Source organism: Hirundo rustica, chromosome 10, assembly GCF_015227805.2.
Source record: "Hirundo rustica isolate bHirRus1 chromosome 10, bHirRus1.pri.v3, whole genome shotgun sequence".
NCBI lineage: Eukaryota > Metazoa > Chordata > Aves > Passeriformes > Hirundinidae > Hirundo > Hirundo rustica.
The window spans coordinates 10836674-10861304 of NC_053459.1; the positions used below are offsets into that span (position 1 = coordinate 10836674).

The window sequence follows — 24631 nt, forward strand, 5'->3', positions numbered from 1 at the left end:
TTTTCTGAGACCTGCCAAATTCCTAATCACCTTCTGCCAAGCTGTCTTAAATTACGGAGAGACCCAGTGAGCTCAGTGGCTAGTAAAACATTGTCTGGTTACCCAAAGTCTAAATTAACACAAGATGATCTCTGCAATCTCCTAGACAACTAGAAGGGTACAGGCAAAAACAAAACAAAGAGAGAGAAGAAAAAAAAAAAAAAAAAAAAAAAAAAAAAACCCACACCTTTAATCAGCCACTAGACTGAAGAAATTCAGAGACTAGATGTAACAGAAGTTACTTCTGGAAAAAGAAACAAAAACCAGTTAACTTGTAGATGTGGATTAGAAATGTGCCACAGATGAACACAAGACCGCAGGTATAAGGGTATTATAAAAACAAGGTAAAGAAACAGAAGACTAGGTCTTCATTTTGATAATATTCAGCTTCAGCTCTAAACCAGTCTACAAAAAACATTTTAGTAATAGTAGCATGTCTTAAAGAGGAAAAACAACAAAAATAAAAACAATTTTTTTTAAAACCCTTTATGCTTACAAGGCCATGTAGAAGGTACTCATCTGTTTTCTACTCACTTAGAAATGGTTTTCAGATTTTTGCATCTTCAAAATATAATTTAGACAAGTTTGGGACAAATCAGGAGGATTTCAGGAGTTTCCTGTTTTTCTAATCACTGATGTCTAGCACTGATTCAGACTGATGCCTGTTGAGGCTTCCTTTCCCACACTGGGCTCAAGCAGGTTTTGCTGTTCTCCTGAACAGAGACTTCAGCCAAATGCTACACAGAACAGGTCACAGGCCTCAAGCATAGCAAGAGTCCAATGCCACGTGACACAATCTGGGAAATGGTTTAATTGCAGTCATTGAGGAAGAAATCCAATTAAAACAGGTTAAGTTTCCGGCTTCCTCAGCACTGGATGTGCATATGGATCTTTTGCTATCACAAGAATACTGTAAAAACAAAAAAAGGATTAAAACACATCTAAGTTTTCTAAACTGGGCAGTGCTCAAACCAGCAGCATCCAGGAATTATGTGCCACAGACACATTCTCTCAATCACAAAAAAATTTATCATTTACATTATATCTTGACATAATTAGTAGCAAGCTCCAATACACATACCAAATGACTGACACAGGCACAATTAAAGACATTTACCTTGTATGAAATCATGAACCAAACTCCCTACCAAGTATCTGTATAAACAGAAGGTCTGTGTAAAGCTGAGCAAAACAAAGTCATAACCCAAGAAACACCTGTCAAACACTAAGGATTAAGCTGTCTTTAGACTGATCCTATGAACTGTAAGCTCATGATTTTACAGTGCTCAGAGCTATTCTTTCACATCAAACACATAAGACAACATACAATATTAGTTCCCACAATTGTATTTAAGGATGGTTCAAACTTTCACAGTCGTGGAAAAAGCTGTCAGAAGCCAGAGCTTTATGAAGGAATTAAACAACTTTATGGCACACTTCTTTGACAAGTGCCTACTCCACTGCACATTTACACCTTCTTCATGCTCCATAAATAAAACAAGGGAATGTTGTGGGAACAAGGCATTGTGCATGATGCTGAACTTGAGCAGAACTAAATATTAGAGGTCTTTGAAGTGTTTTTTAGCAGGACACCAGATTTACTCTTAATTTTAAGCTAGACAAGAACTCAACATCACCAAATACACACAAAAAAAGTCTGCTACAAATTCTTCTCCTCCTTTCCTTATGTGCCACTAGGACATTTTTCTGTTTTAGCTCACCAATGATTTTTACCTCTTCCTTCCCAGGCTACCCACACACTTTCCCTGAACAACTGTAACTATGCCCATATGTTACAGCTCACAAGACTAACAAGGTAACACTAATGAGGTGTTTTTCCTAAGGTCCTAGGCATGGCCAGGTTTGTCAAAGCCTGAATTTCTTGTCAATAGTCAATCACTTCAGAGCTGGAAGAAAGGCTCCTTACTTTCTGCCAACAAAATGTTCCAAGAGGTACTGCCTAAGCCTGTTCTTTGTTACCCTCCAACTAAACTGTTGCTCTCTGATGAATACAGAGAACATACCAGAACACAATCTCTTCACCACCCTGAGACACTCATAAAAGAACAAGCAGAGCAGTAAGTTTCCTACAGCTTGATCAAAATGATTATTTAAGAAGTAGATATTACAATAGCTGGTTTGATAAGCCTTTGGTCTTGCAATTTGCTCTGTGACCCAATCAGAATACCAAAGAGCTGTCTCCTATACTGGTGACCTTTCATCCAACACTAATGATTAACTATGCTTTATGAGCAAACCTAAACTTGCTGCCCCCCAAAACAACACATTACTTTTGGCCTTGTCTAGGACTGAAAAAGAACACGGTGAGGAGGAGAGGAAAGGAAGACAGTTTCTTCTAAGTGCTTTGGGTATACATCAGTGATATACCTTCAAGCAAAGCGATGCATCCGTCGTGCTACACTCCTAAAATACATTTTTGCAAACGTGAAAATAATGCAAACACTAATAACTGTTAATATGACACAACTGGAAGCAAAGTTCACTCAACTCCCATGCAAGATTTCTTATCCTTCTGGTTTGTTTTCATGGTTTGGGTTTTTTTCTTTAAAGAATATCCATAACACACTCCAGAACTACTCCACATCATCCTCTTACAAGCCATTTAATAAAATGCTCTAGTAAAGAAGATAAACAAAATTATATTTAACTGGAGAGGCAGCTTCATCATGGTAGAAGATAAAATAACTCTTTACAAAACTTTAGTAAAAAATACACAGAGAATGGAGTGGCTTCAGGGAAAGATAAAAGAAAAAATATGAAGCAGACACGTTTGCAAAGGAAGAGAGAAAATACCTATAGGCCCAGAAGTGAGTCCAGTTTCTTCCCTCCCCTCTGCACACTATCCTACATATCAAATGTAAACTATACACATTTCCTGCAGGCTGCAGCCTGTCTTACTCTTCCATCTGTTTGGCAAACCAAAGACACTCAGACGTCCCACATATGATTAATGAGCAAAAAAGCATTCTAGTAATCCCAGTATCTTTAACACCTCCATTTTCCCATGTCAAGTCTTGGAAATACAATCTCTTCTCCCATCAACTACCAGGATGATGTGCTAGGAGAGCATCTCAACTCCTATTAGCTACCAAAGATACCAAATTAATCGCACTGACTTTGCATCTTTATTCTAAGCTTTTCAAAATTTTATCTGTGTGTTAACCTTGTATTTAAAGGCACCCCTGACAGACCAGTTTTGGGACACAAAATCATGTACTGCTATTTGAAAAACAGCCTGATCTGTCCAACAAACTTCTTCTATAGATTTGAAAGCTGATGAAAACACTGCTCTCCAAACATGCAGTTATCTATGAAAAACCAATCGAAACTATTTCCTATTAAATGTATACTTTGTTAGAAAGTGGAGGATATAAAGCATCTAACAATGAATTTTCAAAACAGAAGTCTAAAGTTGCTTTTTCTTATATCAAGGGCAGAATATGCCACTAGCAGATTAATAACATGGCAGTATTTATTATATTAAACAGTTGCATGATACAAGCCTGAAAGTTTCAGAAGCACTTTTTCATTTTCAAGAAAAGTATTTCAGATGTGGCATCACAGTCTGTGTTTTATAATGGATACTTTTTAAATTAAAATGACAGCATAAACACTCCGCACATATTCAAGTATGACGAATTCTGAGCACACCACCTATTTGTTTTTTGGGGGTTTTTTTAATAATTCCATTAATTCTAAGCTTAGTGGTGATTACACTTCCTTATACTCTTCATACAATATTTAACTCACTACTGAAGTTACAGCACGGACTAAGGAAAGAAAACAAACAGGCTAAACTTGAAGGCATTAGAGCCATGAGTCTGCACTATGCAGTTGCTCAGCCTAAAAATTCCAACTGCATTTCCTGGGAGACACCCTGGTGAGTATGGTCACCTAAATAAAATAGGAAGGCAAGTTAGTTGCTCTAATCCAAACCTACATGGAAGTCTTGTGTACTATACAGAAGGTAGCTTCCAACTATTACATGTATTTATCCGAAGTTCCACACACCTCAGAGGGTATGGGGATAGAGTGCAATCATTAGCTTCACTATTATGCTTGTGCAGACCATTTTCATATTAAAATTCAGCACATGAAACTTCGGGAGTTGGTCAAAAATACAGACTGCATCTGTACAAGTTGACAAAGACAATTTAAAACTTGACACTTTGATCTACCACCAATTGTCACAAGTTAAACTTTAAAAATTCTGATGAAGCAACTTGAAATTACATCAGCTTCTCCTCAGCTCTCCCACCACAAATACTACTCCAGTCTATTCAAGTACAAAGAACAAAACAGTTTAAATAGTAGCCATTCACAAATTTATATTTTCAAGTTATTCCCACTTCAAAGCTGGGCCACCAACCTTCCCAAAAACAGAGCAAACATACCCCAAGAGTAAACGTAATTCTAGTTCGTTGCCATAACCTAGAATATTATGAAGTAGTAACAAACTACCCAGCTTTTGGACACATCTAAGCCAAACTTAGACATTTTAATCACTATATTCTGCCATAGGTTGACCTGCTGCTTCTAGCTGCCACAAGCCCGGGCTTGGACTAGTCACATCCTGCATTTGATGTTATCAACAGAAGGCCCAAACCCTTCCAAAGTAGGCCTTCTAAGCCTTTTAACTAGGTAGATCATATACATAAGGCAAGGATAGGGGTTCACAAGCCCCAACTCAGCTACGCCTCACACAGTTGGGTGAAAATTTGAGGAAATACAGTAGCTTGCATTTCCTCCACTTGTCACACTCAGTGACCTCTGAGCAGCATTCCTGAATCCATAGGCAAAAAAGTCTGGGTTCATGAATTCCTTGACTCAGTCGTTCAAAGCTTATGCACGGCAGGTTAACATCTTCAGAATGCTTCCCCTTAAGGGACATAAGCACACAGATTCCCACAGGAGTAACTATCTTCCCTGGTGTAGCTGTAACATTTATGACAATACAGCTAGAATCAGTGGTATGAAAACTGAACACTTGTACATATTTTTTGCACTCCACATCTTCTCCTCCTTAAGTTAGCCTTTACCTGGCAACTAGGTATTTTAGACAAAAATCAGGCATTTGAAGTCCTCCAACTTAAAGCGGTACAAAAAATACAGTAAGGAAGAACTGTCTCTTTGCTTTATAAAACAAATTACTATTTAAAGAGATACTCTCAGTGCTGACTGTATTTCCAGGAATAGGCCCTCTCCGTTCCTGAGAAACAAAGTCTATTTTTTTCACGCACTTTTCACAGGACAGCCTACCTTCCTTCCCTATGGCAGTAGGGCCATGATATTATATTCGCTTACTCCATGAATTTATGTAGATTGACATTCTCACTGAACTAAAGTTTCAAAGTTTAGCAAAAAAGTACTCTTTGATGAGTACTACAGCTTCCACCCAGTGGGCTTCAAAGCTGTGTTACAGCAAACATACTCAAGTAAGACTATTCTACCATTCAGATGTAGCTGGACTTAAAATATTCACAGCTACTCTGAATGCATGGTCAAAGGCCCGAGGTTTTGAAAAACAACTGAAAAACAGTGTTTCTGTAAGCTGTGGCTGGTTTTTTAAGACTCAAAGGCAGGCAATAATGTTTAACTTGTAATGGTATTAAATCTCGAAATCGTACCTCAGTAATGACAAGACATCAGCATACTCCAGAAACAAAGCTTTTGTTTTTCAGTAGCAGAACTCTAGACATTTGTTACTCCTGGCTCACAGAAGAGAGGTAATTCATTATTTTATTCCTGTTTTATTGAACCCAGGACTATTTAAATTGTTATTAAGTAGCATCCAAACAGATTGAGTCATTGCACAAGTTTAACAGAAAGTGTTTGTAATGATGGAAGACTACTACCCTTAGAACAAAATTATGAACTAAGAGGAAAGCTTTATTATTACAGCCTAGCTTATTTCCAAATAACTACACAGGTGATACAGTTATCTAAACACAGAGCTGCTCCCTCAAAACTCCGCTTTTTCTAAAATGAACAAAACTTACAAGTTCCCTTCTCTCTCCTCTGTCCCTCACCCAAAATAGTAAGGATATATCAAAATATGGAACAGTAAATTATTCTAAAGAGACACTTGCAACGCTGTGAAGCACAATACCACCACTCAATATGGAGATGCTGTCCTTCAATACTGAATCCAGAAAGCATTACTGTAAGCCAAATCCTGTCAGTTGACCTAAGCATTAGTAACTACATGTTCCAGTTCCTTCCAGAGGGATGCTAGAGGGGAATGGGAGAGGAGGTGTGAAAAAAGAAACAATGCTTAGGTGAATACACCATTACAAAGTAACTGAGAATCTTCAAACACTATTTTTACAAAAGCACTATCTGGAATACTCTATCCCATCACAGTGGAAGAACTATACCAACTACAGAGAAAATCTGAATTTGTCAAGAGACATGAATTCCAGCTGAAAATGAGAAACATGGTCTAAAAAGTTAACTAATAAAACCTGTATTATTTAGCCTGGCAACAAGGTTATAAATACTTTCAGTAACTGCCACAAGAAAAACATCAACAGAAGAAGAAAAAGAGAGGATAGTATTGATACAGTTAGCAGGCAAACAGCTAAGAGAAACTTTCAGGCTGGAAATCAGAGGATCCTAAATTTTGAGACACAACATGCTGAAAGAATATCCCAGGAGGACTGAAGAACTAAAAAGGCAAGTATGAGGTTTCTTACTAAGCCTACTCCCAGAGAATCTTCATTGTCCTTACAGACAGCTAACAAGTTCTGTTGTCCTACTATGTCCACCAGAGAGAGGAGAAGCTCAAGCTGCTCAGGTACAAAAAAACTCTTTAAAGGCTCAGTTCCGACAAAAAACTAGCCCCCCAGTTTGCGTCTTTTGGCTAAGGCAGTAACTAGATCACCATTCTTACTATCATGACAACCATTCTCTTTCTCAGAAGGTGTGAGAAGCCAGAGAAGACACCGCAAAAAAGCCAACACCTCTATTACCTACAATTTGCGAAGCTTTTCCTGTCCTTCTTGTCCCATGATACCTACCACTGAAGCTCTTATGACTGAAGAGAGAAAACTTGTCCCCACACCTCCTGAGAAAGAGGAGGGGAGACAGAAGACAGCCCTCCACAAAGCAAATTACAGTAGTAAGCAGCAAGTTCTAGGATTTAAAAATAAAAAACCACAAACCATATATACCACACTTTTGGATAGGGTTAGGCTGTGCAGAGGTTGTTTATCCAGCTTGATCCTTCTATTGCTGTGTCATTCTGTGCCCATATGTTCATGTTTGATATCTGCCACATGAAGGGGGGGGGTTAAGGGGGGGGGGGGAGAAGGAGAGGGCAGGAGGAGGAACCTTGCCAAAGTTAATATATTCCAAAAACCAAAGCAGTTCTCCCATTTGTGGAAAGAGCTCCATGTAGAACTAGCAGACAAAAACATAGGAGTCCTATGAAAGTGCAACAGAGAAATTTCATAATTGAGTTGCTAACATTCAACTCAACTCATGTTTCAGAATGGGTTACAGAACAGAAGAAGTCAAAACATTAATTGAATTCTGCTGTTAGATCAGCACTATCACCTGCTATCTGGTTTTGATTTGCCATCTTACTGAGCTGACTTTCCAAATAGCCTGACATCATTTTGGTGAAGGAAAACAGTATTGCAACTCTGAGTCTAAGGAAGAAACCATTTCTTAGCTGAAGGGGAACAGCTTTTAAATTAAAATACACTATACAATCTGGTGATACAGAATGATCTAAATGGCTTGCTTCTGATAAAAGTTCTTAAAATTCTCCAACACCACTAAAATAGGATTAAAATTAATTCAATTAAAATTAATTAATTAAAATAACAGTACAGATAAGTCCTAATAGGGTTTCCGGTAAGTGCAAAGTAGATGTGAAACTGCAACAAACAGATGCCACAAACAGAAGCAACACTAGCTTAGCACAGGCAGACTGCTGAGAACAGGTCAAGGGAGTTGACAGTGCTCCTGGTAAAACTGCAGGTGCTAGAAACATAGCTAGCATTCAAGTGTGAGATCTCAATCTTATATAAACCCAAGATTTCATCTGAATGAAGTATGTGAATTGAGAAGTTTTGAAAAACAGATGATACAACTGATAATCCACTGACTTGTTACTTAATAGGAATCTACTTTATCTAAACTACGAGAATAGTTTTAACAGCTTTTGGCCAAGTTTGTGACAGAGGAAAAGCACCCAGGGAATACACTTTACTCCAGGAAGCCATGAAGTATAGCAGAAAGTATGGTCACTGCACTGCATTTTGAAAGTGACAGATTACTTTGCCTGTCACTTCAGTGGAGTCTCACAGCCAACTTTACATTTAGTTTAAGTGTATTCCCAAAAATTAACTCATCACTAGATTTCTATTTACCTCAAGTTCTTAAATATAGAGTTCTGAGATTCTAGTTTACTTGAGTTCGTCTCCATAGAGCACAATAAATTGGAATTTTCAGTGCCCATTCTGTTTCAACTCCAGTTTGATTTGGACAATATGTCAAGAGCCTCTAAACTATTAAAAAAAAGCATGGCCATAGTGCTCAAAGACATCAACATTAACAGAAGGCATTAAAGCGGTGCAACTCCCTCACATCGTAAATTTTGCAAAATTCATCTTCCTTCTTCACAGCTAATCTGAAGAGAGCTCCATTTCCATCCACTCCATGGAGCATTTAAATGTGCAGGCTGAGGTGTGCAATAGCATTTCCCTTAACACGCTTCTTCCAATTCCAGTTCCAAAGTGCTGGTGAAAGTTCTAAGGAGCTGTCAAGAGTCAGGTATCCAGCAAGGCTATGTTCATCTGCAACTCTACAAATATACAGCAGAACTATATCAATTACAGAGGAAATCTGACAAACACGTGTTTCCTATCTCACTTTTGGCAAAGGAATGCATCAGTTCTTTTGCCAAGCTTCTTGTAACTAAGGGAGTGAAACTAACTCCACTAACTCTATTTAATCCACAACCTTATGGTATAACACCAATCTTAATTTTTATCACCAGTCTTTTATTGTAGAATACTATCTGCTAAATACAACAGGCAGAATGCTACCAGAGTAAGATACGGCAGCAACCACTGCCATCACATAAACTTGAAAAACACTGTAGAATAGACGGCAGCAGATCTTCAAAGCACAAGCTGTAACACTTGGGGCTGTGGCTTAAAGTTTGCCTAAGTTATGCAGCTTCCATCCCTTTCATTATATGAGATTCAGCTGAAATTGTGTTTTCTCCAGCTGTTTAACTTAAAGATCTCCTATGTAGCTACTTTTCAGGTGCTGTTCACTCAAGCTTATTGACACAGCTTATGACTGTCTGCTGTCCTTGCTCAGCTGAGCAATTTCCTACCTTCCCCTCACCCCCGTACAATGGGTGTGTTCATCAAGCCATCACACCTGAAACAACCGCAAAGCTCAAGACAAGTGAAGTTTTAAGGAGAAATTACAGTTTACAGTAAGTTGATTATAAATAAAGTGCATCCTCAAAATAAAGAGGAAGAAAATATTCTCTAATGAAGGCAGAGTTCCAAGTTTAAATTCAGCCTACAGCCTATTAATATGCGCCCTCAGTTACTTTCCTCATTTGTTCTCTTTAAATGCACAGCCACATCTCACCTGTGATCAGAAGATTCAGTTACAGTGCACACACCTTCCAGGACAGGACACTCCCTGCACTGAATAAGCTAATTACATAAGGGATTTGACATTAGAAGACACAGAACGTTAATAACTTGGATAAGATGCCTTCCTCTAGCCCTGACATTAACCACATCTTACAATATTACCTTGTCCAAAAACAGTCATCTACCACATATTCCACAAAGGCATATATAATGTAAAGAGAGCTTCTCCTCATTACCTGCAGGAGTTAAAGTAAGCAACTAATCATTATACCAGTATCAAGGACATGTAACTCAAGTCCCTTGATGAGTGGGTGGGATGCAGGTGAGGGTTTTTGCTTTTCTTTAGGGTTGGAGGGAAGGGGGAGGAGGGCAGGCATGGAGGATTATTCGAGTCCACCCTGACTAGTGTTACTATGCATTGTTTCCAATCTTTCCTATTTTGGCACCTCAACACATTTATGATGCTCCTGATCCTAAAAAAACCTCAGCGTTTTCAACGCATTTCCACACTTATTTACCTGTACTTTTACATCTAAGCAGTGTACTTGGACTGGAGCAGAAGTACAGAACAGTCTTCAAGAACATAAAAGTCCATGTACCAAGAGATCAATTCTCCTACCCAGAGCTGGTAAGACAAACTATCACAAGCTCAAAGTAAGGCAAGTAAGACAGAAGACAGATATGGCGAAAAATGAGGGAGTACAAAACAGCATACATGCTTTCTAAAAGCAAACACAGCTGAATCTACACCTAGTTACACTGGGGCATGAGTTTGTCACAGACCTATTTTTCCTAATAGTTTTACTATAAAAACTATACCTGAAAAATCAAAATAAAAAATAGAGTCACTGCTCTGCATTAATAAAAACTGGTATTAACCACGCTTCAAAACAGCCAGCCACAAAACTGAGGTGCACACTGCTAGTATTAAGCCTAATGCCGAGCTCAGGGCTTGACAGCCTCCTGAAAGCTTAACGCTTTTGTTCCCCAAAAAACATGCATACATCAGAAAATAAAGAACACGTTTGTATTCTTTTACTGCCAGCTTTACAAAAGTCTAGCAACTACTCACCCTTCTTTACACTAAGTTTAGTTATTTGGACTTTGTGCAATATAAAGTTGTCAGCAACAAGTTGCTCTGAAAGCAGAACAAATGTGAGATATACCTTGCCTTTCAGATCTTAAAAAAAGCCATCTTGTTCAAAAAGTACCAGAGACCTCAGCTTCCATTTTGAAACACCAAATTGCTCCCTACAACTCAAGATGCACATTCCAGAAGGTGACTCAGACCTTTTCATACCTTTTATGAAGGTAAGATCTTTGCAGTTCAGCATGTACACTTTATTGTGGACACTATCAAAACAAATCATTCAGAAAACACTTGAGAAAATAGGATTTTCACCCCCAGTCCATGAGCCAGCAGAGTATTACTACACTCTGATAGAATCATTCCAGTTTCTTCTCCATACATACCTTTGCACGTTTGTAGGATTTGGGGTTTTTTCTCCTTTCTTATCACTTAAGAAAACTGAGCTCTTTTTATCAGGTTGTAATCAATGAAAAACTATTTAAGGGTAGAGGAAGTCAAATGTGAGAAGGGCAACTTCCTAAGGTCCCTTCCAAACAGGTTTTCTGTATGAATCCTAACAAGAGAACAAGCGAGGGCAGCCATGGCTTGAACATCAGTGCTAGTATTTCTCACGCATCTTCAATACTGAAGTCCAGTATTAAACTATCATGATTAACTTCTTCAATAATACATCACATTTTTCCATTACTCCTATTTGAAAATAATACTTCCATTTTTCCTTCCAGAGTTGACCATCTACTTTTCTCAGAGCAGTTTGCTGCCTTATTCGTACCAAGTACCTTCATGAGTCAAGGTAGACAGGCAACAGTACCTTGCAGGACAAGCCTCACCACAGACAAGAGTAAACAGATTGGTTCTGTGTGCTTGAACCCCGGCTCCTAGACAGAATTGAAGGAGAATATGACTGCATATTTACAGTTGGACTCTACCAACTTGATGGCAGGATTAGGAGAACAATTGCTCCTCAAACTGAACTTCGTACTAAAGCAACCATTGCTGGTATCTGAAAGCAGACAGGAGAAGCCAGTTGAGTTAGCCCTGTCCTCCACAGACACCGAACACTTGATACGTGGCTAAAATTTCTTTATTTACAGAAGATAGCTTGAAAGCATGAATTCAACAACTGTTTTGTTAAAAAAAGCAATCCTGCCAGAAATGGCTACATATAAACATTTTTTCATTATTGCTGACCACTGAGAACTCTGAAAATAGTTTTGATCCTTGAGAAGCACTTTATTATGTATAATTGAGAAAAAGAAATACATCAGTAGGGAAAAAGTTAATGTGACTTTGTTTTGGAGTTACCAACCTCAAAACTGAGCTATGCAAACTCTCAGCAAGAAGTTGCTTCATATACTACCAAAAATCTGTTGTGATACAATGTAGTGATTAAAATATTAAGGGCACATTTGAAATATTACTTCTTCACAAAACTGAGAATACTCACCCAAAACTAATAAGTTACACTAGCAAAAAAAGAAAAAAAATTAATGTACTACTACCTTCAGAGTCAGTACTGAATGGGGCAGTGATGAAAAGAGCATAAGAGTCAACAAAGCACTTTTCAGGAAATGTTACTAATTTGACAGGTGATGAACTGGACACTGATCATCCAACAGGCCAATGTGAGATCCCAGAAACATTCTGGGTTAAGATTTTGCCAATGCCATAGATCACCATACCGTACAACTTTGATATTTGATTATACTTGTCACAACAATTTAGCCTCAGTGTGACAAAAGACAGATCCATGATCAGAAGTGTTCTAAATGATGCTTACCAATTACTTTGTCAGAAAATACAGCATGGCCTACAAATACAAGATGAACACAGATAGCTGTGAGATTCATTTAGCTGCAAATTAGGTACAAACATGTCGTTTACTTACTAACTTTCTACTTCTGGTTCAGATTCATCACTTAGAAACAAAAGAAATTTAGTCAGGTTATGTTTCTGGACTGCTGCAGAGTAACTGTACTCATCAGTGATGTAATGATCCACATGGAAATTCATCATGTCTCTACTGACGGCATTAAAGACAAATGCATTTTATTTTTGCTACACTGCTGCAGAAGGAATAGTGTTGTTGTTACCTACAGCTTTAGGCCTCAAATTTAGGAATGATTTTATAAGAACAAGTTTTCATCACTATTTTTTTTCCTGTAATACTTACACTCTGGGTCTGAAGATGGTCAAAGCACAGTATAAAAAGGAAAATGAAACAAAAAAAAACAAAAAAACAAACTTGTGCATGATTCCTGATTAGGAATGACAGCTTTGATTATTCATTTACTGGGAAGATGCAGAGATTTTCCCCTAATGGTCACTTTGACCTGAAAAACTTTTGCAAGACATCAAAAGACCCCATTTTCATAAGCTCTTACTCAACAGGTTGGCACTCCTACTGAAGTAGCTCTGCTATATTAATAAGCAGTAATGTCACACTGTGGATGACCTACAATCTTTCTACTAAGAGCTAAGACATGTTTAGGTTCCTACCTATGAAACCATCTGGAGACTGAAGACTTAAAGGTTGTTAATTCAAGTTTATTACTCATATTTTTCTCAGAAAGACCCTAAGAATGGGGAAAAAAAAATCTGATTACCTATATTTCTAAAACAACAATAAGATACAAACAAAATGTAAAAATACCTTTGCACTGAAGATCAAAAGAACTGAACTGCTCACAATCAGCTGCATTTTACAAAACTAGAAACTATTACAAGTTAAAAACATGTATATTGCCAAAAAACTTTAAGCATCATCTACAGAATTTATTCACCAGACCACTGCTTTTAAACTTCTTAATTCAAATATAACATATCCTGTTAAAATATCAGCTGTAAAAACAGAATTACTAATATTTTCATAAACAAATTTAACTCCTCTTGGTATTTATTAAGAAGGCTACCAAACAATAGAAAGCCCCAGTCATTTTTCCAGTGCTTTCATGACCATTACATATAATTTTACATACATAAAATAAAGCTTGCTTAAAAACTTTTAGCATAACAAAAATCTTTATAAATCTCAGAAACCTCAAAAATCAAATACCAAAAAAACCCCAACCCTGTACAATTAGAACGGTAATTTTGGGAGTGGAAGAGGGAGAACTGAAAAGACTACACAAGAGATAAACAGAAATAATCACAGCAATGCTTGCTGACTTTTAAAGTGTTACAAAAGTATATCCACATTGTCAGTTCCCACAAGAAAATCTTGAAAAACTAATTTAAGTGCTCAGAATTCCTCTTCTTTCCCATTATGATAGATGTACTTCAAATTTATCAGCAGGTAACTACTCAACTCCTCTTTATGGCAGCCTTTAAAGAACCAGGAAGCTCAAAAAAAATATATTACACACAACACAAACAGTGGAAGTTACTCTGTTTGAGTAAAGTTTTGCATTACAGTGTTAGAAAGTCTGAATCAATATTATTTCTGCTGAACAAGGCAGGAAGGGGAAAAAAAAAAAAACCCACAAAACACAAAAAAAACCCCCTGAACTGTCCTTTTAGGGGGGGGGAAAGGGATTTAAAAAAAAATTGTTACTGGATTGCTACACATAATAAAAACGCTCCCAAAACAAACTACACACTTACTGAAAGCGTTCCTAAGTTCCATGCCAGACTTACAGAATAAATTTAGGCCAGTACCAAGCACTCATTTCTTCCCCGTGTGTAAATGCGACACAATCAGGCCTCACATGCAGGCCTCTCTCTCCAACACAGGCAGGACCTTTGTTCGATACGTCGATGTTTTTCCCCCAAAGCCCTTGACATAACTTTCCATTCTTTCCCCTATTATTTTCCTGTTCCCCGTCTAGACTTTGGGACTCCCGAGCCGTGCAAACCCCCGCCTGCCGGAGAGCCCGTGCACTCGGAAGGGGGAAGGGGGGAACAATAAAAAAGTTGGACACAGGAAGACGGGCCTGCAGGTCTGGCGAGAGCGCCGGCCTCGGTTCCTTCCCTTCCCCGGATCACCGGGGCAGCAGCCGGGAGCCCCAGTGGCACCAGCCCCCCCAAACTTGTCCCACTACCCAGCCCCCCGGGAAAAGGGAAGGAGGAAGAGCCAGGCAGGAAAGGCAGAACCAAGCGTTTTGATCAGCCTCCAAGTACGACGCATTATGCAAGCAAACGCAAGGACCAGGCAACTTGCTTCTTGACTGAAAACAAGAAAAACATCAGCTCGAAAACATTTAGCTGCGAAAATAATCCCTTTCGTGGGCAGCCAGCTTTGTGACTCCGACCCCACGGGCGCCTCCGTTTTCTGCCCACCTTCTTCCTGCCCCCAAAAAAGCTTGTGAAATATGGACGTCGGCCGATTGTTTAGCATTTTTACCGAGCCGGGCAGGAGGGAAAGAAAGAGAAATTACTTTTTTTCCCTTTAAGATATTTCCTAGCTTCTTTAGAGGGGAAAAAAAAAAATATAATAGAGGGGTGGGAAAGAAAGAACCACTAAAGGAAAAGGGGGCCAAGCGGAGTGGGGGAGGGAAGACGAGGAAGGGCATCGAAATCGGCACGGCAGTGTCAACACTGACACTGCCCTTTTGTATCAGCAGGCACACAGGGCCCGCGGAGGGGCGGCCGCGCTGCCGCCCCCCTCCCCGCCGGGCGGCCCGGGAGAGGCGAGGTGGCCCCCGGTACCCGTGCCCGGGATGGGGGGGCGAGTGATGTCCCTGCAGCGGGCTCGAGGACCGCCTGGCCATTTTGTCAGCTTCGTTTCCACCCCCTTCCCTCCATGGCGAGGGCCCCATTCCACCCCTCCGGGCCGCCCCACACACTCACCAGCGCGGCGCCGTGTCGGTCCCGGCTCCCCTTCGCCCCCCCCCAACCCCCATCTGCAACAATGCTCCGGGATGGCGCCGCTCCCCTCCCCCTGCCCCGGGCCGCCAGGAAGGGCAGCTCGGCTAATGCCAGGATGACACAACAGGCCCGGCCCGCAGTCGCCGAGGGGCCCAGCGAGCGCCCCGCCGCCCCGCGTCCGCCTCCCCGGCGCCCCCCGACCGAGCGGAGGGGCCCCGGGTACCTAGTTTGTCCCGGTGCGGCCTCCGCAGACGCTCCGTGCCTCCCTCCTCCCGGCAGCAGCCGCCTCGCTTCCCTTCAATTATCAGCTGAAGCCGCAGCACCGAGCGACGCCTCGTCCGCCGCCTCCGCCGCCGAACCCTTTCCAGCGGCGCGAGGGGGAGGCCGCGGGACTACTTTCTCCTGGCGCCGGGGCCCCGCCGGGGCCCGCGCGCGCCCCGGGCCGGCGGGCGGCCCCTGCCCCGGCCGCCGCCCCCCGCGCAGCCCCCGCCGCGGCCCGGAGCGCGGCCCGCTCGCTGCGCTCGGCGGAGCCGCTGGCGGCGGTAGGTATCCCTCCGCCGGGGTCGTCACCTCGGGTCCGCGGGTATGTCCACCCGAGGGGCGGCCGACGGGCGGCCGGGGCGCGGGTCGCTGGTGGCACCGGCGGCGGGGGTCAGACCCTGCCCGGCACCGCGGGGCCGCCGCGGCTGCTCCTTTAAGAGGGGGCCGGGCTAGCGGTGACCCCGCGCGATGTCCGCCCCTTCCTGGTTGCCATGGAGACCGCCCGCCAGCGTCCCAAAATGGCGGCGGCGGCGGCGGAGCCGCGCGGGGCCGCCGCTCTCTCCCCGCTCAGGAAGCAAGGAAGGAAAGCAGACCGGCAGCCTGAGGCGGCAGCGGCTTTAGCGAGGGCTTTTCCTCGGGGAAGGAGCCCCTCCGTGCCGGGGCAGGACGAGGGGCAGCGTTAACGCCGCCAGGAAGCGACCCGGGAGGAGCCACCGGTAAGTGCCGCTGGCCTGGCCTCCTGAGGGGGGGGAACGCCTGGCTGCCTGAGGGCTGGCTACCAAAAAGGGTATTTCCAGGCACGGGCGAAAGTGCGTCTAGACGGGGAGCCTCAGTATGTGGGGGGCTCCTTCTACCTGGACTTTCCCGAGCCTGTGGGACGGGGCTCTGGGTGAGGAACCAGAGGAAAGAAGGAAATAGAAATGTTTCAAAATGGTGAGTTATTAGCCTTTCGAAGTGGTATATACACACCGTGATTTTGTACCTTTAAAACAGACCTAAGTCTACTCTCAGAAATGCTTCACAAATAAACGTGGTGCGACATTTAACGCAATTCAACAACATATCCTTAAGTATTCCTTTTAAAGAAAGATAAGTCTAGCTGCACTTTTGGGGTAATCAGACTTAAGGCAGAGGGGTAAGGAAGAGTTTTTTGAACTGTTGTTTTAAAATGTCCTGCAAAATGTGCGATATGAGTATTTTTCAGAGTAATCTAATAGAATCATCAATAAGAAGTGTTGAACAGCAAACAAATGAAATTTAACATGAAATTAAAATGAAATCTGATTATGAGTTTATTAGATTATGAAATAAAATTCCAAATATACTATAATCTTTGTTTCATTTTGAACCATTTTTTACTTAGTTTACTTACTTTATATTTATTAGAAAGACAAACACAAATGCTTGTCTCAAGCTGGACATATGATTTAAAAGATGTAAAGTTCAGAAACTTTTCTGAGAAAGTTTTTTATATGTCTCACCTGAACACAAAAAACACCACCACCCCCCCCCCCAAAAAAAAAAAAAAAACCCACAAGAAAAACCTCAACACCCCCCCCAAAACCCCACAACATATTTTTAAACTAGGAGAAAGTTTTCAGTTTGTTTTCATGAAGTAAACCAAAATAACAAACATGTTCTTTCAAGGAAGAGCTGCTGCACAGTAACTGGGAAATACTTGCTTTTGAGTAGCTGAAGTCTTGTAGTGGGCCTGTCCCACTGGCCCTGTAAGAATCCTACCAGTGCTCTGCTTGTCTGTGGAATGTGAATGAGTGTTGTGGGGTCTTTGCTATTCCTTTTTGCACTCAGATAATAAAAATAAGATGGTTCTTACTACTGTCTTCAGGTTTTTGGTTCTCATATCTGCTTCCTGTCACACACTTCAGGTATCTATTCTTGGGTTTGTTTTCAGCTGCCCAAACATATCCTGAAAACAAACCAGTCAGTTAACACAGACCATGCAAAAAAAGCTTCATAACTGTCAGTGTAAGTAAGTTCAAATTGTTCTGCAAAGGTTCATTGTACAATGTTCATTACCAGGAAGTTGGTGTCATTAAAAAATAACTGGTTTGGGCTGTTTGAAAAATTCAGCTTTGATTTTATGGCAGTAAGATCATTTGAGTCTCGTGCAGCGAATGTATGTATTTGAATATATCACTATATTTTATAAAGCTGATTTATCTGATTCCAGAAAACTTCCCAATTCACTCAGATTTTAATTCCTCAAAACACCTTCACGTAAGTAGTAGTCTCCAGTTTTAACTTCTGTACATGTAAAATTTCTGGGTGCTAGTTAACCTTTCTACAGGCTATGGAATCTCCTGAGAAGAGACCTGTCAAAAACAGCAGTTGAATGTATGTACATCACTGATGTTCCAAGTTGTATCTCATGCAAAATATATTTAGCCATCCTGGGTTAGCATGGAGGAGGCCTCGTTGTTGGTTCATGTTCCCAGTGTGCTATTTTGCAGTCTCCTAATAAGTAAGAGTCTTTGCCTGAAAGGCCTCACAGTCTAAGCCTCCAACCTGGCACAGGGTTACATGAATGCTGAAACCTGCTTCTTTGAATAGCCCCATTTTTGGAAGTGAGTGGTTCCAGAACTGTCTGTTGTTTTTCTTTAAAAGCAAAAAGGGGAGTTTGTGGCTGCATGGTGGATGTGTACTAAAGCTCCCATAATTCTGTCCAGTGTTGCCCTTCTTTGAATGATCTACTTGGGCTTTACATGAGCAGTAAATTCAGCTCCTTCAGGATGAAGTTATCAATTTACTGGGCATGTCATATAAAGCTCCAAGGCTCGCGTACCTGTGGTCATCACCAGGATTTCCAGGTATCAGCTGACTATAAAGTCAAACTGTCAGAGAACCAGAAAACCTGTACAAATACAAAAGAGCTTTAGAATGTGTTAGGGCAAGAAACTTAGTTGCATAAATAAGCATTCAGAGAATACAGTTCACCCAGCTGGGCTGTGTGGAAGCAGAGATCTTCTGAGCCATCAGTGAAAATTTTTTCAAGTTGCTATTTTAAGTCAGCAATCATAATTTTACAAATGCACAGAAACTATTCCACATATTTCCCCTGTGTGGGCCTCTGCCAGTTCCACTGCAGAAATATAAGACTGAAAGAGACAACTTCAGGTCATCCAGTCCCAGTGCCTGCTGTTTCATCCAGCTACATAATAGATCTTCATAGCATAAATGGGATTTGATGTGTTTAAAAGGTAGCGAAGCTTTTCTTCCTCTGCTGCTTCACACAGAACTACTGCTCCAGATCATCACATCTCTGATGGTTAAAAGTGCAGTTATGCAGATTAATTTGCATTTATTTTGTGTATGTACATATATCTTGTGTGTAGGTAACAATGCTATATATATGTATGATGTATTGTGTATGTTTAATAAATACACACTCTGGATAGGGTTTGTTTTGTTTCCTTTTTGCAAAAGCATTGTTACTTCCCCATGTCTTCTGGAAAATCCTGGATGATTTAAATTTTTGGACTGTATTTAACTTTCTCTACCAAAATCACGTTAATGGCTCTTGATCATCCTTTGATTAGTTATTATTCCAATGTCTTTCTCCTCTGTCAACTTTCAATTTATAACCTTTTGGTTTATGGCAGAAATTATTTCCGAATGAATGACTTGTGCCATTTGTACTTTTCAAATTTTTTTTCCTTTTTTTTTTTTCTTTTTTTTCTTCTCCAAGACTGCTCTGAGCTGTTATGAAGGAGAAGTTGGTGTACAAAATAAACATGATAAATAAAAAATCATTCTTGGCCATCAAATATGTTCTAGGAATCCTGCTAGTATTCATGGGAATGGTGAATAGTTTTCGTTTGGTTTGAGTGCGTGTACTATTGCATAGAATGGGAATCTTTTTGTTCAAGACTGACATGAGGGATGGCAACTTGTTTCACATATACCTTTCTCTGTACATGTTTTTCAGTCTTGAAATGCCAAATTAATATTTGATATGCCAGTTATAATTTGACAAGGTTTATCACAAAAAACAATAGATGTTCTCCACAAGGCAAGCAATTAATCCTATGGCTTCCAACATTAAATATAAGATGACTTGAGAGACCCACACAAATAACCTTTCAAAATAACATTTCTTATAATTTGTCTAGCAGATGATAAGTACAGGTTTTGAAAAGTGCAAGAGGAATCCAGATGGTGGGGTAGTGTAGGAAAGATCAGTCACTCATTTTGGTGGAATAAGGAATATAGACACACAACCCCCCCTCAAAAAAGAAGTCTGGTGCTTAATCTGCTTATAGGGCGGGCTGATAACTGGAATGATGAGGCTGATAACAAAAGAAATGTAATGGGAAAATGATCCGCTCAACATGTAATTAATACTAGCATCTGTCACCATTTAATGAATGCTACACTAATCAGAAGATTTTGTCATGTTAGTAAAATGTTCAGCTACTTACCCACAAAAGACCAGCATGGTACATTCACAAAGCTGCTGTGCTTCTGTGCAGTATTCCACACACGATCTGCTCGTGTAACAGCCAGGATAACTGAACTCTGTCGAATATGCAACTCTGTCATATTGCAGAATTGTATGTTTGGCCAGAGATCAGCAACTGTGTTCTCTAAACGATATACACAGGACATGTAGATTGAGCAAACAGTGTAAGTAACTGGGCAAACAGGTCTCATGAATGTTCTTGTTCTTTACCCCTCATTGCTTCTATTGTTTAGCGTTCGCCTCTACATCTTCAATCAGTTTCTGATTAAATCAATACATTCTGAGCACAGCACATGGTTTTGGATACTGAGTACAACAATATTTGCTTTAAAAAATCCTATAATTAGTTGTTTCAATTTAAGAAATACAGGGTTTTTTCTGGCTTTTTTAGTTGCAAGCAAAAATTACAGCACTTAACTCTTTAAGAACCTTTTTTCTTAAAAAATTCCTTTTTCAATAAACAACCCAATCTGTAACTGATCTGTGTAAATCCTACGCTACAAAAGCCCAAGCAAACGAGAAACCAACAACACACCACCAACAACATAACCGAAACAAAAATTAAACAAAATAAAACACCCCAACAACTTATAATTTTCAATAAAATTTCCATTTTAGGAGACATTAATAAATGATCCCTGTCATGGAGAGCTGGCTGATTTTCAGTTGTGAGAACCTTCATGATTTATTAAACCTGCAAAGACAGTTCCTCCATTTGGAAAAAAGGTATTAGACAGTAACTGTTAGATATTGGGCTTGTTTTTAAGTCTTTATGATGACATTTGATATGTAACCTCTTTGATTGACAGCAGATGCCATTTGAAGTGCTTAAGCCAGATGGATGGGCTGGGGGGGGAATGTAACAGATGTTCTAATAGTAATTGAGCTGAAATTAATTTCGTGTTACACAAAACAATTTTTGGAAAGGTAAGTCTTATTTTAAGTAAAGATCTGTGGGAGATGAACCTTTTTCAAAATTATACTATTTTATTTACATTTGAAACCTGAGGGAGGCCATACCAGTTACTACCTAGCCAGATTCTATCCAAGTCTCTTCTTTGACTCTTCACAGATTTGTGTTCTTAGCAAACAAAAAGAGTACAGAAATTTCTCAAGAGGGAGTTTAAAAAATTATATTTTTATTATGAGCTATTTGTATGGAGGACATCAACTGCATGAAATAAGAACTCCTTGTTGTTGTCATAAATTAGAAATATTTCAAGTATAGTTTGTTGAGACCAGGAGAAGGCATCCATTTTGTCCCAGCTCAGGAAATGCTCTGCTATGCTGAAAAAGTATATTTCCAAAAGAATCAAACATTTTCATGGTAATGGTTTCACAGAGTATTAAGTAGTTATTATCAAGAGAATGTTTGTTAAACCTAAAATGTATAGGGAAATTGCCTTTGCCTTTTTGCTGTCTCTAATTCAGACATCAAAGTAAACAGTAGAACTGGTTGGAAAATGGAAATAGTCTCTTTGGGGAAATAATGCTGCACTGGAAACACATGAATATCCTTGTCCAGGTGTTTCTGTCCAAAGCTGAAATAAGTTGGTTTAGCAGTGTTGTGACACATTACATTTTGCATGGCTGATGGTACCTCTCACTTCTTCCATCATGTGCCACCCCTGGGTGTATGCAGTTGCTAGATCTTAACCATAAGGTTTTGGGGAAGATTTGGGAATCCTTTGGTCGTGATGCAATACTGAAGATGTAATACATCACAAGAACTGACGTAGGAAAATTTGGGCTTTTAACAACTAAAATGCGATTTGTGATGTGTTGCACTGTCAATGCTGGAATTTCAGGACTTTCATTATTAGTGGTGTAAGATTTCTCCACAGAAGGCATTACATACAGCAATGTAAGTGGTGGGGTTTTACCTTCCCAGAAGACTCAGTTCTCTTTTTTTGAGGATGGTTGTTTTGGCTTTTTTCCCCACATACATTACCAAATGCTTAACCCTGTGAAACATTCATTTATTGATTTGAAATTAGATATATAACTGATATGGAGTGATTATAACTTGTGAAGTTGAGTCCTTAGTGAGCCTATGATAATGCAGTGCTGTTGTATGGGCTTATAAAATTCTTTTTAAGTAGTGGTTGAGCTGTTATTTGAAAATGCACTGGAATATTCTCATATCAGTTTCTATTAAGGTATATTAAAGATCACAAAGTAATCTTAGTTAATTCACTATTAATCTGGTTTTACTATATCACTGGTAGCCTAGGGATGTATTTTTTTACTTGTCTCACCTGGGTTTTGTCAACTTACAACAAATCTTTAATATACAGACAGCAGGATCTCACAGAATTGCAATGTTTAAGCTCCCATTTTAAGTTTTCCGTGTGGTTAATATTTGTTTTAATTAATATTTCTTTAAAAGTATCATACTTGATTTAGTCCTACCTGACAAGGATGATTTTCAGGTCATGAAGGTATAATAAGGTAATCAATCAAGGTAATCAATCACAACTACTTTCTGCTTAATAATGTAAACATTTCTTGCTGTAACCATATTCACATGTTCCTAATTGCCAAAAGAACAAAGAAAGATTTAGTTATATTTTTCACTTGCCTTACTTAGGTAGTAGATCCTTTCCAATCTTGTTCTCTGTCCAGGAGTAATTCTACTTTCGTGTTACCAAGGGTGAGTTTGTGTTCTTTCCTGTTGTCTTATTTTCCTTTTTCCTGCTTCAAGTTAGAAAAATAATTATTTCCTTTTTTCCTGTCACTTTATTAACCAAGAGCAGTTTACATTATTTCATTTGCCATATACACAGTAGCTAGCATTCTTGATGAAGAAATGTCAGATATGTTTACTTGACTAGGCATACCATATATTTATACTTTTTTTCATTTATCAGAAGTAATTAAATGCACTCAGAAAAGTGTTCAAGGGAAAGAAGAAGGCAAGAAGTGTAGATGGCAAAGCTATAAAAGGTTCAGAATTTTTATCTTAGAGTGAGAAAACTATGAAAGCTCTTATGTAAAGATGCACCTGTACAACCTAAAAATTATTTTTAAACAAATTTGTTGGTCTGAACTGCTCTATGGATTTTTATTCTAAAGATTTGCTTGATTTTGATTTGGTGTAAACTAAATAAGTTTGTGTTAAACGGTTAAATAAAACCAAAGTAAAAGTGCCTGCAGCTTTTAGGTGAACTTAGTGAAATTAGATTAAAACTGTGCACTGGGTACAACCGGTGTAAACGTAATTTGTTGGCTGAAACCTGAATTACGCAAATTATCTGGAGAAGGGTGGGAACTAGAAGAATGAACACTAGTGCACAGTAAAATGATAGAAATAATTTGTTGAAAAACTTAAAATAATACTGTAGAAGCCGAAGCCTGGGAGACTGAAGCCAGAGCTCTAAATAACATAATAGGATGATAGTGAACAATAGAGTGAAAGGAATGACAGCAGATGGGGATTGCAGGCAAGAGAAGCTGTGTGGCTGGAAAGCATCAGAAAAGCAAGCAGATACTTGTGACAGAAAATGCAATGTATGTTTTAATATATGTGCACATCAAATTACCATGACAAATGATAATGAGAGATTTCAGCTCTTGCTAACTTGGTGCTGCAGCTGAGTTGTACAGTTGTTTCCTCCTGTGCAGTTTACAATGAGACTGAAACCTAAAGGTAACAAATGTTAAGTTTCATGTAAAATGAGTAATTAAAATTGGATTGAAAAAATCTGAGTGTCTGAAGAAACATGAAAAAAATCAACCAACAGGTAGCACATGCATGCTACCTATAGTACTGGGCTGATAACCTATGGAGAGAAAGGGCACATTTGTGAACACAGCTTTTTCTGAAAATGAGGCATGCGTAGGAGTCAAGTATATGGGAATGCCTGCATCATGTGATAGATTCTTTTGTGTTCCTGTCTTCTGATTTGAGGTGGAATTAAAGCTGTAAACAGACAGCAAGGGAACTTTGAAAAGCACACTGATAGTATTAGTTTATTCTCAAAAAATGTGATGAGATTTTAGGGGCCAGTGCAATAGATGTTCCTCAAAATTTAGAGTAGGAGATGTCAGTGCTGAAAGTGAGCTACCCATGTAAGAATATAGGAAAACAATTTTCAGCAGATATTAAACTGGTGGCAGATATATGCAAATCAGGAAGATAAGAAATATCCAAGAAGGGAGCAGTGGGATGCTTTAACTAAGACTTCAAATGTAATAAAAAAGATTGCCAGTTATACAGTACAGACCCTGCTAAAAGAGGTGCAGATTCTCTATAAATTACTTTGCACTGTAACACTGCCATACTTCAGGACATTTTATACAGATATC

At 39.7% G+C, this 24631-nt stretch overlaps 1 protein-coding gene across 6 annotated transcripts in view; it reads right to left on the reverse strand.

Annotated features, from left to right (window-relative positions):
• The window catches only part of TRIP12 (thyroid hormone receptor interactor 12), a 79445-nt gene extending 63197 nt beyond the window's left edge, over positions 1 to 16248 (reverse strand). For 5 of the 6 annotated variants that reach the window (XM_040074210.2, XM_040074209.2, XM_040074207.2 and 2 more), the window contains exon 1: positions 15806 to 15963. The gene's annotated coding sequence lies outside the window, so the exon portion shown is untranslated. Of the gene's footprint in view, positions 1 to 15805; positions 15964 to 16152 lie in introns of those variants that run through there. The other variant, XM_040074205.2, reaches the window with a different exon arrangement.
• Positions 16249 to 24631: the final 8383 nt, after the last annotated feature.